At 47.8% G+C, this 14,812-nt stretch overlaps 1 protein-coding gene across 1 annotated transcript in view; it reads left to right on the top strand.

Moving 5' to 3' along the window:
* Window positions 1–14,812, top strand: part of tmem181 (transmembrane protein 181) — a 364,173-nt gene that overhangs the window by 314,184 nt on the left and 35,177 nt on the right.

Genomic DNA, 14,812 nt, shown 5'->3' with positions numbered 1-14,812 from the left:
GAGGCATGACCTACCCTTCACAAAACCATGCTGACTGTCCCTAATCATATTATTCCTATCTAGATGATTATAAATCGTATCTCTTATAATCCTCTCCAAGACTTTACCCACCACAGACGTTAGGCTCACCGGCCTATAGTTACCGGGGTTATCTCTACTCCCCTTCTTGAACAAAGGGACCACATTTGCTATCCTCCAGTCATCTGGCACTATTCCTGTAGCCAATGATGACCTAAAAATCAAAGCCAAAGGCTCAGCAATCTCTTCCCTGGCTTCCCAGAGAATCCTAGGATAAATCCCATCCGGCCCCGGGGATTTATCTATTTTCACCTTGTCCAGAATTGCCAAAACTTCCTCCCTACGCACCTCAATGCCATCTATTCTAATAGCCTGGGTCTCAGCATTCTCCTCCACAATATTATCTTTTTCTTGAGTGAATACTGACGAAAAGTATTCATTTAGTATCTCGCTTATCTCCTCAGCCTCCACACACAACTTCCCACCACTGTCCTTGACTGGCCCTACTCTTACCCTAGTCATTCTTTTATTCCTGACATACCTATAGAAAGCTTTTGGGTTTTCCTTGATCCTACCTGCCAAAGACTTCTCATGTCCCCTCCTTGCTCGTCTCAGCTCTCTCTTTAGATCCTTCCTCGCTTCCTTGTAACTATCAAGCGCCCCAACTGAAACTTCACGCCTCATCTTCACATAGGCCTCCTTCTTCCTCTTAACAAGAGATTCCACTTCTTTGGTAAACCACGGTTCCCTCGCTCGACCCCTTCCTCCCTGCCTGACTGGTACGTACTTATCAAGAACATGCAATAGCTGTTCCTTGAACAAGCTCCACGTATCCAGTGTGCCCAACCCTTGCAGCCTACTTCTCCAACCAACACATCCTAAGTCATGTCTAATGGCATCATAATTGCCCTTCCCCCAGCTATAACTCTTGCCCTGCGGGGTATACTTATCCCTTTCCATCACTAACGTAAAGGTCACCGAATTGTGGTCACTGTTTCCAAAGTGCTCACCTACCTCCAGATCTAACACCTGGCCTGGTTCATTACCCAAAACCAAATCCAATGTGGCCTCGCCTCTTGTTGGCCTGTCAACATATTGTGTCAGGAAACCCTCCTGCACACATTGTACAAAGAATGACCCATCTAATGTACTCGAACTATGTCTTTTCCAGTCAATATTTGGAAAGTTAAAGTCTCCCATAACAACTACCCTGTTACTTTCGCTCTTTTCCAGAATCATTTTCGCCATCCTTTCCTCTACATCCCTAGAACTATTAGGTGGCCTATAGAAAACTCCCAACAGGGTGACCTCTCCTTTCCTGTTTCTAACCTCAGCCCATACTACCTCAGAAGAAGAGTCCCCATCTAGCATCCTTTCCGCCACCGTAATACTGTCCTTGACTAGCAGCGCCACACCTCCCCCTCTTTTGCCCCCTTCTCTCAGCTTACTAAAACACCTAAACCCCGGAACCTGCAACAACCATTCCTGTCCCTGCTCTATCCATGTCTCTGAAATGGCCACAACATCGAAGTCCCAGGTACCAACCCATGCTGCCAGTTCCCCTACCTTATTTCGTATACTCCTGGCAGTGAAGTAGACACCTACCTGAACACTGGCACCCTCCTGCGAAGTCAAATCTGTGCTCCTGACCTCTAAACTCTCAATCTCCCGTACCCCAAAACTACAATCCAGGTTCCCATGCCCCTGCTGAATTCGTTTAAACCCCTCCAACAAAGGTTGGCGGAATTGCGGATAGTGATGAGGACTGTCAGAGGGTACAGCAGGATTTAGATCAGTTGGAGACTTGGGCAGAGAGACGGCAGCTGGAGTTTAAATCCGGACAAATGTGAGGTAATGCATTTTGGAAGGTCTAATACAGATGGGAAATATACAGTAAATGGCAGAACCCTGAAGAGTATCGACAGGCAGAGGGATCTGGTACAGGTTCACAGGTCACTGAAAGTGGCAACGCAGATGGAGAAGGTAGTCAAGAACGCATATGGCATGTTTGCCTTCATCGGCCAGGGCATTGAGTTTAAAAATTGGCAAGTCATGTTGCCGCTTTATAGAACCTTAGCTAGGCCACGCTTAGTATATAGTCTTCAGTTCTGGCCGCCGCACTATCAGAAGGATGTGGAGGCTTTGGTACAGAAAAGATTTACCAGGATGTTGCCTGGTATGCCGGGCATTAGCTATGAGGAGACGTTGGAGAAACGTGGTTTGTTCTCACTGGAATGACGGAGGTTGATGGGTGACCGGATAGAAGTCTACAAGATTATGAGGGCATGGACAGAGTGGATAGTCAGAAGCTGTTTCCCAGAGTGGAAGAGTCAATTACTAAAGGGCATCAGTTTAAGGTTGTATGAGGCAAGATTTTTAGACAAAGGATGTTGGGAGCCTGGAACCCGCTACCGGGAAGGTAGTGGAAGCAGATATGAGAGTGACATTTAAGCGGCATCTTGACAAATACATGAAAAGGATGGGAGTAGAGAGATCTGGGCCGGGATTCTCCCCCAACCGGTGGGCGTGCCGTACCGGCGCCAAAGAGTGGTGTGAACCACTCCGGCGTCGGGCCGCCAGGAAGTTGTGGAATTCTACGCACTTCCAGGGGCTAGGCCGGTGCTGGAGTGGTTGGCGCCGAAGGGCCTCTGCCGGCCGGGGCGAGTTGGCGCATGTGTGGGAGCGCCAGCGTGTTCTGGCACATGCTCAGGGGGTATCTTCTCCACGCCGGCCATGACGGAGCCTTAGAGGGAAGGGAAAGAGTGCCCCACGGCACAGGCCCACCCGCAGATCAGTGGGCCCCAATCGTGGGCCAGGCCACCGTGGGCGCTCCCCCGGGGCTGGATCCTCCCGCGCCCCCCCGAGGACTGTGCAGGCCGCCCTCAAAGCCAGGTCCCGCCGGTATAGACCATGTGTATTTCACACCAGCGGGACTGGCTGAAAATGGGCGACCGCTCAGCCCATTGGGGCCCGGAGAATTGCCGGGGGCCCCCACTACCAACGGCCCCCCATCGGCACAACGTGATCCCTGCCCCCACCAAAAAACTGGCGTCGGAGAATTTAGCAGCCAACGTTGGAGCAACGGGGCAGAATTCGCACAGCCTCTCCCGGAGATTCTGCAACCCGATGTCGGGGTCGGAGAATCCCGCCCCTGGTCCCCGGATGGGGAGGGGTTTTTACTTCAGACTGGCAGCATGGTAGGTGCAGGCTTGGAGGGCCGAAGGTCCTGTTCCTGTGATGTAATTTTCTTTGTTCTTTGTAATTCCAGGGAGTGCAGGTGGGACCTGGGTGTATAAGTACATAATTATTTAAGGTTGCAGTAAGAGAGGGGTTAATGAAGCATGCGACTTCCTGGGCTTTGTCAGTCAGAGCACAGTATAAAAGTACGTAAGTTATGTTAATTCTATGTAACAGTTCTTTGACTAAAACTTCTGGCACCACACTTCAGTAAAGATGTGAAGTCTTTTGAGAGGGTGCAGAAAAAGATTCATGATGATGCTTCCAGGGAAGAGGAACTTCAGTTCCACAGAGAGATTGGAAATGTTGGGACTATTTGAATAAAGGAATAAAGGGTTATGGTGTTCGGGCAGGAAAGTGGAGCCGAGTCCACAAAAGATCAGCCATGATCTCATTGAATGGCGGAGCAGGCTCGAGGGGCCAGAAGGCCTACTCCTACTCCTGGTTCTTATGTTCTTATTCTCATTGGAGTAAAGGTTGAGAAAAGATTTGATGGCGGTATTGAAAACCATGAGGGCTCCAGATAGAGTAGAGGCAGAGACTGTTCCCAGTAGTGCAAGGATTGAGAACCAGGGGACAGAAATTTAAGGTAATTGGTATGACCAGCAATACCAACAAAATCGTGCGGAAAAACATTTTGATGCAGTGAATAGAATACACTGCATCAGTATATGCTGGAAACAGGTTCAATCGAGGCATTCAAGAGGGAATTGGATTATTATCTGAAAAGGAATGATGTATAAGATGATGGGAAGAGAGTGTCAGAGTGACACTAGATGAAATGCTCTTTCAGAGAAACAGCACAGACAAAACAAGCCATATGACCTCTGTGCTGTAACCATCCTATGATTCTATGAAACAGGTTCTTGAAGGTCAATCAGTGACAGTGCAATGGGAGGCATTCAAGGAGAAGAATTATGTTCCCAAAGTGAGAATGGGACACTGGATATAAAGGAGCATAGCAGATGGGTAAGGCAAGCACCAAAGGGCAGTAACATCTACAAAATACACTGCAGCAAATCACCTTTGACCACACCTGCCAAGCATTTAGAAGAACAAAGGCAGCAGCGACATGAATATTCCAACCTGTAAGTTCGCTCTATGTAGCTCACTATCTTGACTTGGAACTATTTCACCTTTGCTGAGTCAAGATCCTAAGGTGGCACGGTAGTTAGCATTGCTGTCTCACAGCTTCAGGGTTCAATTCTGGCCTCGGGTGACTGTCTGTGTGAAGGTTCTCTTTCCAAGGGTCGGTGCAGACTATATGAGCCGAGTGGCCTCCTTCTGCACTGTAGGGATTCTGGATTCTAACGCCCTCCCTTATAGTTGTCCTTACACCATAAGGACTTCGCAGTTCAAGAGGTGGCTCACCACCAATGTGTTAAAGGCAATTAGACACAGACATAGAATTTACAGTGCAGAAGGAGGCCATTTGGCCCATCAAGTCTGCACCGGAAAGACCAACCCACCGAAGCCCACACCTCTACCCTATCCCCACAACCCAGTAACCCCTTTTTGAACACTGTGGGCAATTTAGTATGGCCAATCCACCTAACCTGCACATCTTTAGACTTTGGGAGGAAACCAGAACATCCGAAGGAAACCCACGCAGACACTGGGAGAACGTGCAGACTCCGCACAGGCAGTGATCCAAGTCAGGAATCCAAGCTGTGAAGCAACTGTGCTAACCACCGTGCTACCGTGCTGCCCTTTTTGACATGAAGAACAAATTTTGGCGTCACCAGAAGCACCAACATCCCAAAACAAATTTTTTAAAATATCAGCCGAGTAGAATGCGTGACCTGTCATGTGTGGGAAGTAATGGACCCAAACGGCATCCTAGATGATTGCATGTGCAGGAAGTGCTCCTGAATGCAGGAATTTAAAATTCCGGGTTTCTGAGCTCGAGCAGCAGCTGGAGACATTTTGTCACTTCCACGAGGCTAAGTGTTACATGGATAGCACACTTATAGAGGTGGTCACACCACAGCTCAAGGGACATGAGGAAAACAGGGAATGAGTGACCACCAAGCAATGAAAAAGAAAATGAAAATGCAGGAGTTCCCTGGGGTCCAAATCTATTTTCCCTTTTGGAAGGACATTGGTTCTGCCATGGAGTGCAGAGAGAACCAAGCTTCTGGCACCACAAGGAGCTTGACAAAGAACAAAGAAAAGTAGAGCACATGAACAGGCCCTTCAGCCCTCCAAGCATGCACTGACTATGCTGCCCATCTAACCTAAAACCTTCTGATGTCCGTATCCCTCTATTCCCATCCTATACAATTATTTGTCAGGACGCCCCTTAAAAGTCATTATCATACCTGCTTCCACCACCTCCAGCTCCAGCAACGAGTTCTCGGCACCCACTCCCCTTTGTGATAGTGATAGGGAATTCATTAATTCGGGAAGAGACAGGAATTACTGCAGCTGCAAATGTGACTCCAGGATGGTGTGCTGCCTCCCTGGTTCCAGGATCAGGGATGTCACTGAGCGGCTGCCGGGCATTCTGAAGGGGGAGAATGATAAGATAGAGGTAGTGGTACACATTGGTACCAATGATATAGCTAGAATGAGGGATGAGGTCTTGTATCAGGATGTCTGGGCGTCTAGGCAGTAAACGAAAGGACCTCAAAAGTTGTGATCTCTGGGTTACTCTCAGTGCCACGTGCTAGCATGTACAGAAATAGAATAGGGCAGATGAATAGTTTGTGGAGGAGGGAGGGGTTTAGATTCCTGGATTACTGGGATTGTTTCTGAGGAAGGTGGGACCTGTACAAGCGGGATGGCTTGCACCTGAACCAGAATGGCACGAGCACCTTCTGAAGGGCAACTAGGGATGGGCAATTAATGCTGGCCTAACCAGCAGTGCCCACATCCTGTGAATGAATTTTAAAAATGGGTTTGTTTATTGGGAGGAATGTAATCGAAGTAAGGACTCTCATTTTTCTTTTAATCTTAATCACTGTTGTTTTAACCCCTCCCTCTATGTTTGTCTGTCTTCTGTATGTGAGTAGAGGACGGAACAGTAAATGGGGGTAGTAGGTTAGTTTGCCTCTTTCCGTTATAGTTGCTGCATATATTCACTTTATTTCTGTTTTAAATAAATAGTTATTGCGTTCAACTGACAAACCTGGTGGCTATAATTTATTGGGGCAATCAAGGGCCAAAGATTGTGCAAATTTTATACAAATTATTGGTTAATTCACTTGTGTTGGGGCTCCGGGGTCTGTGGAGCTGAAATCGATCGTGCACGAGCACAGGGTGTCGTAACAAAAGAAAGTAAAAACAAGAGGCTGGATTCTCCACTTGCAGGACTATGTCCCCATGATGTCATGAAAACTGTGGTCTTTTACGCCTGGAAAACTGGTGTCAAAAGACCGCAGATTCACAGCCTTGCAGGGGGCTGACTGGCAGCTGTCGTGGACGTCGCAGCTCTAGCTGCCGATATGGCCCCCGCATACGCACAGTGGCATCCTCCAGCGGCCGCGCCGTGCTCCATGGCGGACTCAGACCGTGGAAATAGTGCACCCGTGCGGCCGCTCATCCGGACCGCCCGCACAAAAGACCCCAGTACCGAATCAGCCCGCCCACGACTGTGGCGATCTGCAGCCGCCTCACGGGTTTCCCAAACGCTGGACCACATTAGAAATACGCTGTCGGGAATTCAGTCAGTCAGGGACGCAGACTAGTGCGGTGGGCCTCAGCCAATGGCCTCAGGTGGTGGATACTCGGTGCGGCTCACTCCCTAAGTACGCCACTTTTCGGGGGGAGGGGAGGAGAATCGCGGAACCATTGCCGGTCCTGATTTCATGCGTGAAACTGGATCCTCTGCCCCGTCGCTGAACGCGATTTCGCCGTCGGGGTGCAAAGAATCCACCCAAGGAGTTTATGCGAGAACTGTAAAAAAAAAACACTGGGTCAGAGCTAAATGCCTGTGTACAGTTCCCAAACGGCAGGACCACATTAGAAATACGCTGTCGGGAATTCAGTCAGTCGGGAACCTGATCACCACATTATGTGAAGGATGTGATTGCACTATGGAAGTTTCTGAGGAGATCTAGTCATGGAATCATAAACATTTGCATCACCATTGTTGGTTGACAAGTAGCCATCCAGTCTAATCCCACTTCCCAGCTATTGGTCTGTCTCCTTGTAGTTTATAGTATTTCAAGTGAATATCAAAGCACTTTTTAAATGTTATGAGGATTTCTACTTCTACCACCTTTTCAGGCTGAGTGTTGCAGATTCGCATTATCCTCAGGCTAAAAAACCTATCCCTTGAACTTGCTCTAAGCCTTCTCCTTCTTATTCTAAATCTATGCCTCCCTTGTTTTGGACCCATCAACCAAGGGAAATAGGGCCTTCCTCTCCAGTCTATCTAGACCTCGCATGATTAAATGCACATCAGTTAAGTCTCCCCTCAGCTTAGTGTTCCTGAGGAAACAACTCTAGCCTGTGTAATCTTTCCTCATTCTCCAATTTAGACAATGTCCTTGTAAATCTATTTTCCCGAAGTAGCTTTTCAGGGAGCTTACTGTTATCTTCTGGCGTTTCGTCAGAACAAAATTGATGAATCTAACTTTTGTCGTCCATCATATGTTGCTATCTTCATTAATAACCACAAATTGCGCGTATGTTTCTTGTATTGACCAAATGACCACACAACCAGTATGTTAATTCAAAAGACAGTTTATTATTAATAACAATACTTATCTCTATGTGCAATGATACACGCGGTTATGCATTTAATTATACTTATCAACTATGATGACCTTGACTTAACTTCTTGATGACCGGCTCTGTGCAAGTAGAGAAGATCTGAATCCCCACGTGTGTCATCAGGTTCGTCTCGGCTGTGGCTCGTCTCTCTCAGGTAGCGATCACGGGTCTTGAACTTGGCTGGTCGTTATGCTGCAGTTGGTGTAGGCGCAGGCTGGTCCCAAAAGAGACTGATCCCTAGTTGCGCAGTGCCTCTTATCCTTCTCCTTTTTCGCGCCCTTTTGGGCGGTGCCAACTCAGGATCCAATGGATCGATAGGGTCTCGATCATTCTAATCGATTCTGGCCAATTAAGGGCCCTCGATGGGCGGGTCCTAGTTATCATTGTCCCAAGTATGTATGCCTTTCCAAATACTGGGAAGCGGCACCGGTGAGTCTGCTACTGTTGCTATTCCTTGATTTGAGTCTCTTGTCCTGGGGAAATTGGTGATTGACCTTTAACAGGTGCAAGTTTCAGTTCGGTCTGGTTTTCCTTTGCACAATACACAGGCTATGCACTGTGTCCCAACTTGACCACAATTCCCATTATCCATTGTGGGCGGCCATATTAAATGGCCACATATCCATCCTCTTGATCCTGAACGCGAAGCCTGGTGGATCACAGACCCAAGCCCATGTTTACCTTATTGGCCCAGTCACCTGACGGGCAGTTCAGGTCCTACTGTCCTAAATTCATTGCACAGTTTTACCTAATTCATTCATTATTACATACAGTTCATCACAAAGAAATCCATTGCTAATTATTTCTAATTTTAAATTAAATTCATATAAAGACAGTTCATTTCTAACTAACCTTTCTAAGCTAACCTACTGTCATGCTGCTTGCTCATACATTAAACAACTTATTCACAACACAAAATTTAAAGCAGCAGCAGCACCTCATTCATTCTACTTATCCTTATTGTTAATACAAAGGCACAAATGCTCATTTCAGCAGCGGTTGTTACATTTGATTATAAGTTGTACATTCTCAGGATACCTTCTTATTGAATTGCAAAAAGGGGGGCTTGGACTGTGTATATCTGTGGGTGAGAGGCTTTTGCCTTCCATTTACGGAGTTGGAATGTGAGGATGACAATATATATTATCGCAATCAGGAGGGGGGTCTGGACTATATAGGAGAGGGGGTTCCATTTTGCAAAGTCTTCCCACCAGGTGGGGGTTTTGGTCTCGATCTCTAACAGTTGCTGGGTGGTATCCTGACTAGAGGTGGTCTGTGGGATGGTGGCGTTTGGGGCTGGCTTATGTCCTAATCTAATTCTGTGTAATATCAAGTTACCTTTAGTGGGTGTCCCGGGGCAGTTTTGTTCGATTCATAGAACATAGAACAGTACAGCACAGAACAGGCCCTTCGGCCCTCAATGTTGTGCCGAGCCATGATCACCCTACTCAAACCCACGTATCCACCCTATACCCGTAACCCAACAACCCCCCCTTAACCTTACTTTTATTAGGACACTACGGGCAATTTAGCATGGCCAATCCACCTAACCCGCACATCTTTGGACTGTGGGAGGAAACCGGAGCACCCGGAGGAAACCCACGCACACAGGGGGAGGACGTGCAGACTCCACACAGACAGTGACCCAGCCGGGAATCGAACCTGGGACCCTGGAGCTGTGAAGCATTTATGCTAACCACCATGCTACCCTGCTGCCCCTAAATGTGTTCCTAATGTGTTCTCTGAGCTTCTCCTCAAACATCCAATTTGAAATGAAATTAAATGAAAATGAAATGAAAATCGCTTATTGTCACGAGTAGGCTTCAATGAAGTTACTGTGAAAAGCCCCTAGTCGCCACATTCCGGCGCCTGTTCGGGAGGCTGGTACGAGAATTGAACCGTGTTGCTGGCCTGCCTTGGTCTGCTTTAAAAGCCAGCGATTTGGCCCAGTGTGGAGACGCCCTTCTTTCTTAAGTTCCCACCAATCCCCTTTTCCTGTTATGCTGATGTAGCACGCAGATGTGGTCCTGTTGGGCCTTTTGTACATTGCCCTTTGATTGTTGCACCCAAATAGGATGCTTCTGTTGGGGTTGTCCCATAATGTACCATCCTCGCGTTGCCCTGCACATGCTGGGGCGAACCACAGTTATCCAGCATGGAGTAAGTCCATGTTTTGTTGCGCTCGGAGTTCAGTAATTCCAGCGATGATCATTGCGAAGAATAGGGGTCCTGGATTCATTCTGTAGTTTGTCTGTCTTCCATGTATTTCTGTGTATTCCTAGGGAATCAAGCATAGTATCGTGTTATTATCTTTGGTTGACATCTGTATTTTATTAGTCTTTCTCTCTTAATTCCAATTACCCTTTATGATTGTCACCATGTGTGACTCCCCCATTTTGTTTTAAATAGATTTTGGAGCGAGACCAGAAATGTAAATTAAAGTGCAGAATTCCATTGTTCGAGTATCTCACAGCTTGTGTGGTCGATGCTTGGCGTGGGTGGACACTTTCTTCGACCAGTCTCCATCTTACTCTCAACCATCGGAGCTTGGGGCTTTGCTTAACCAGCCGAATTTCAAGGTGGCCAGTTTTATAAAGTTTTGTCCCAGGGGCACAGGGGTTTCGTGTGTAGCAGCAGTAATCAACAACCGTTGTGTCTCGAGTGTAAATAGCATATGGGAGTGAACGATCAAAGTGGTCTAGAGAAAGGTGGAATAGAGAAGCGGGGCGTTGTGGAATACATTCTTTATCCCACAGCCAAACAGACAGGGATAGAGACAGATTGGAAATGAAGATTAAGACCTGTCCAATGCAATGAAGTGTGCAGAAAACCATTCCAGCGAATTTGAGGGTGACATGGGGTGCGTATGGGCCGCTACAGGTGACGGATGTGTGGGATCCCGGGTAGGGTGGGGGAAATGCCGTTTCTCCACTACCCGAGCTTTGCTTGGCCAGTTTATGGAGTCCTCCGATAGTGCGGGGATCATGTCTCCCTACTTGGGTGACCGTGACGAACGGGAAGAGTTTGTATTCATGTGAAATCTTTCTCTATGGGAATAGCACATCTAAAAGGTGGGAAGTTCACCAACTACTTGCACTGGTAAACCAAAAAATCTCTCATCTTATGAATTCGATGAGGTGTGTGCGGTTCGGCGTGGGGCCAAAAGACTGTGTCTTTGACTGCCATTGGTAAGTATACTGTGTCTTTGACTATATAGAGATCTTCTTGTATGATGTGTCGGTCTGACATGGATTAAACCATGTGTTAAAAGAGAGGTGAGGAAGAAGAGTCAGAGGGCGGGCAGGCCCCATCAGAAATTGGACACCTTAATTGTTACTAGGCGTCTGCTTGTCATGATCTGAACACCTAAGATATTTGCATATATCAATTGTTCCGTTAAATCATTTCCCAGAAGAGGCTCATTGTCTGAATCATCCTCCTGGCTGCCAGACTCACGTCTGCAGGTTCATAATGTTACTCTGGGCATTTGCCGCGTGGGCCTGTGAATTGTCCGATCCATCATGCCTTACCAATCTGCGAGAAGGGTCACGGTGCCATAGTGGAGGATTGGGGCTGTGGCGTGGCGGAGGATAGTCAGGGTCTGGGGTCCTGGAAGTGGAAGCAATGCAGCGAGGGGAGGGTGGATAAGTCGGTGGGGGGGGGGGGGGGGGGGGGGGGGGCGCCAGTCAGGCATGGGGCCTAATTGAACCAAGTCGTTGCTCTGGGGGTGAGGATAGCTGACGTCAGAGAGATCAAGCAAAGTTGCTAGGGTTACTAGTCAAATCCAGGAGGTCATCATCCGAGTTAAGTTCAAGTGCGAAGCCTGCATGTATGGGCGGAGTTAAGGGAAGGGTGTCGTCATTAGGGGGGAGTGGTTGGATCGGGGTGGGGCGCAAGCTTCAGTGGGCAGGGTGTCGTTATCTCCCATTGCCAAGGTGACGTGGTGGGCGTGGTTACGTTGGGATCCGTAGGCTTTGATTTGGTTGATGTGGAACCAACCAGTCTTACTGTTAGGATATGCTATTTTGTAAATGGAGGGGCTTACTTTGGCAGAAATGGAGTAGGGGCCTGCGAATTTAGGGGATAGGAAGGAGCTTGGGTTGTACAACAAGATTATAACTTGCTGGCCAACTGTGTATTCTATGGGGTGGACCTTTTTGTCCAAGTTGGCTTTACTCTGCCTTTTCCTGGCGCCTGGTTGGACAGCAGCAGCTTTAATGTTTTCTGTGACCTGTTGCACTGCTTTTTTGTGGGTGGGAGCGGTTACTGCGGGGTTGGCCAAATCGAGTCCCAATAAATACTCATGGACCTCCCAGTTCGTGGGGGTGAAACTTGTAGAACTGGAAACCGTGTTTCTAATAAACAGGAGGGCGAAGGGAAGTATTGTGTCCCAAGTGGTGTTGACCTGCTGCACCATTTTCCTAATAGTCATTTTTAAAGTGCGGTTCATGTGCTCTACGATGCCACTGGACTGGGGATGGTAGGCTATGTGGAATTTCTGTTTAATGCCAAATATTGTCATTACGTTTTGCATTACCCTGCCGGTGAAGGGGGAACCCTGGTCTGACTCAATGCTGTGTGGAAGACCCCAGTGCGTGAATATCTGATGGGTCAAGATTTTAGCGGTGGCCTTCGCTGTGTTGGAACGAGTGGGAAATGCTTCGACCCATTCAGTGAATGTATTGATAACGACCAGAACATATTTGAAACCATTTTGGCAGGGGGGGGGGAGGGGGACCAATGCAATCGATTTGAAGATTTGTCCAGGGGCCCTCTACAGGTCGGATGTGTCTTAATTGTCCCTTATTTGCATTGAGGTCAGGATTGTTTTGAGCACAGATGAGGCAATTCTCAACATAATGGGTGACGTCGCTTTTCAATTCAGGCCACCAACACAGAGGTTTTAAATGGGCAATGGTAGTGTCTATTCCCTGATTCTCATGTCCGTCATGGAACTGGTATATTAACTGGTTTCTGTCCTGGGTGGGGACCACATAAATTCCGTCCTTTAAAACTATGCCATCCTGTATAGTGAGTATGTCCTTCCATTTATTATAAGGGGCTGGGTAGGTGCCGTTCAAAACCTGTTTAAGGGACTCATCTGCCTTCTGTGCTTGGGACAGATCTTCGATATTGGTTTGGGATACCGAGAGTGTATGCATCCGCTCGCCTTCGGGTAGCTGCCAGAAATGAACATTGTGGGCTTGAGCTTTAGCTAAGACCTTGAGATTACCGGGTGGGGAGGTGCGGTAATTACTTTTCACTTTAATCATGCCATATGTGTGGCCGGCGGCTTCTTTAAGGATGTGTTTCAGTACAGGGGTGGAGGTTAGGGATTTTCCATGGGCAGACAGAAAACCACGAGCTTCCCATAGAGGGAGGAATTTGGTTAAACTGTTGCAAACATACCTGCTGTCGGAGTATATGTCCGTAGGTATTGGGAAAGAGTCCGGGGGTCAATTACATAGTCTATGGCTGCGAGCTCTGCTGCCTGGGCTCCTAAATGTCCTGGCAATTTTAAAGATACCTCTTCCAGTGAACGTCCCTGTGAATCCTCCATACAAATCCTGCATCCAGTTATCCTAACACCATCCTCTGCAGTGGAGGAGCCATCCACATAGTATTTAAATGTGTCCCCTGTGTTTTGGGAACTAGGTTTCTCGCTGCCTGCGCGTGGCTGTAGTGACTTGGGAATAAAGGGTTCTGTGTGATGTTTGTAGGGTCACTGCAAATTGTAAATTGTCCACTAAAAATGTGTGCATCTTGGTGCGCTTTACGGAGATTTCCCTGCCTTGTAATAGTGTCCAGTGAGCTGCTCTGACCTGGCAAACTGAACCGTCCTTTAGTCTGCCCTCTAACAAAAGTTGAGTGGGGGTGTGCTCGGTGAGAATCGTGACTGGGTTGAGGCCTGTAATGTATGCAAAATATTGAACTGCCCAAAAGACTGCAAACAGGTGTCGTTCACAACCAGAAAATCCCTGCTCTACGGGGTCTAAATCTGTGGAAGCATAGGCCACTGGTCCTAATCGGTCATGGCATTCCTGTAGGAACACTGCTGATAGTGTTTGGTCGGCGGTTGCTACTTCTATGATTCACTTGAGGAAGGAGCTGCTCTCCAAAAGCTAGTGTTTGAAACAAACATGTTGGACTTTAACCTGGTGTTGTAAGACTTCTTACTGTGCTCACCCCAGTGCAACGCCTGCATCTCCACATCATGGCTATTTCTATAGCATATGGCAAGTCAGCATCAGGAACTTGTAAAGCAGGGTCTGTTCCGAAGGTGCGCTTTAAATCATTACTGGCGTATGTGTGCTGTGGAACCCAATTCCAGGGTGTGTTCTTTTTCAAGAGCTCTGAGAGTGGGGCGGCTTTGGTGGCAAACCCATCTACGAGATTCCTGCAGTATCCCACTAAACCTAGGAATGAATGGAGTGCACTTGCATTACGGGGCAGGAGCAATTTTATATTGAATTCAAATTTCACCAACTGCCATGGTGGGATTCAAGCCTGGGTCCCCAGAGCTTTCATGAAAACAGAAAACACTGGACAATCCCAGCAGGTCGGACAATATCTGTGGAGAGAGAAGCTCCCTTGGGATTGTTCAATATTTTCTGTAGGTTCACTGTCGCAGGATCCTCCGGCGACGCATTTTCCGGCGGTATGGGGTGGCCCACAATGGAAAACCCATTGACCGGCTGCTGGAATGGAGAATCCCGATGCCAATGAGGGTGCGCTGTGTCAGAAAACGGGGCTGGTCGGACAGAGAAGCCCATCCTTTCAGTTTTTGTTTCAGATTCCAGCATCCGCAGTCATTTGCTTTTATCCCCAGACCACTATG

This window comes from Scyliorhinus canicula, chromosome 1 (assembly GCF_902713615.1).
Source record: "Scyliorhinus canicula chromosome 1, sScyCan1.1, whole genome shotgun sequence".
Lineage (NCBI taxonomy): Eukaryota > Metazoa > Chordata > Chondrichthyes > Carcharhiniformes > Scyliorhinidae > Scyliorhinus > Scyliorhinus canicula.
The sequence above is the reverse complement of the archived record's forward strand: the minus strand, read 5'-3'. Positions and strand labels throughout refer to the sequence as shown.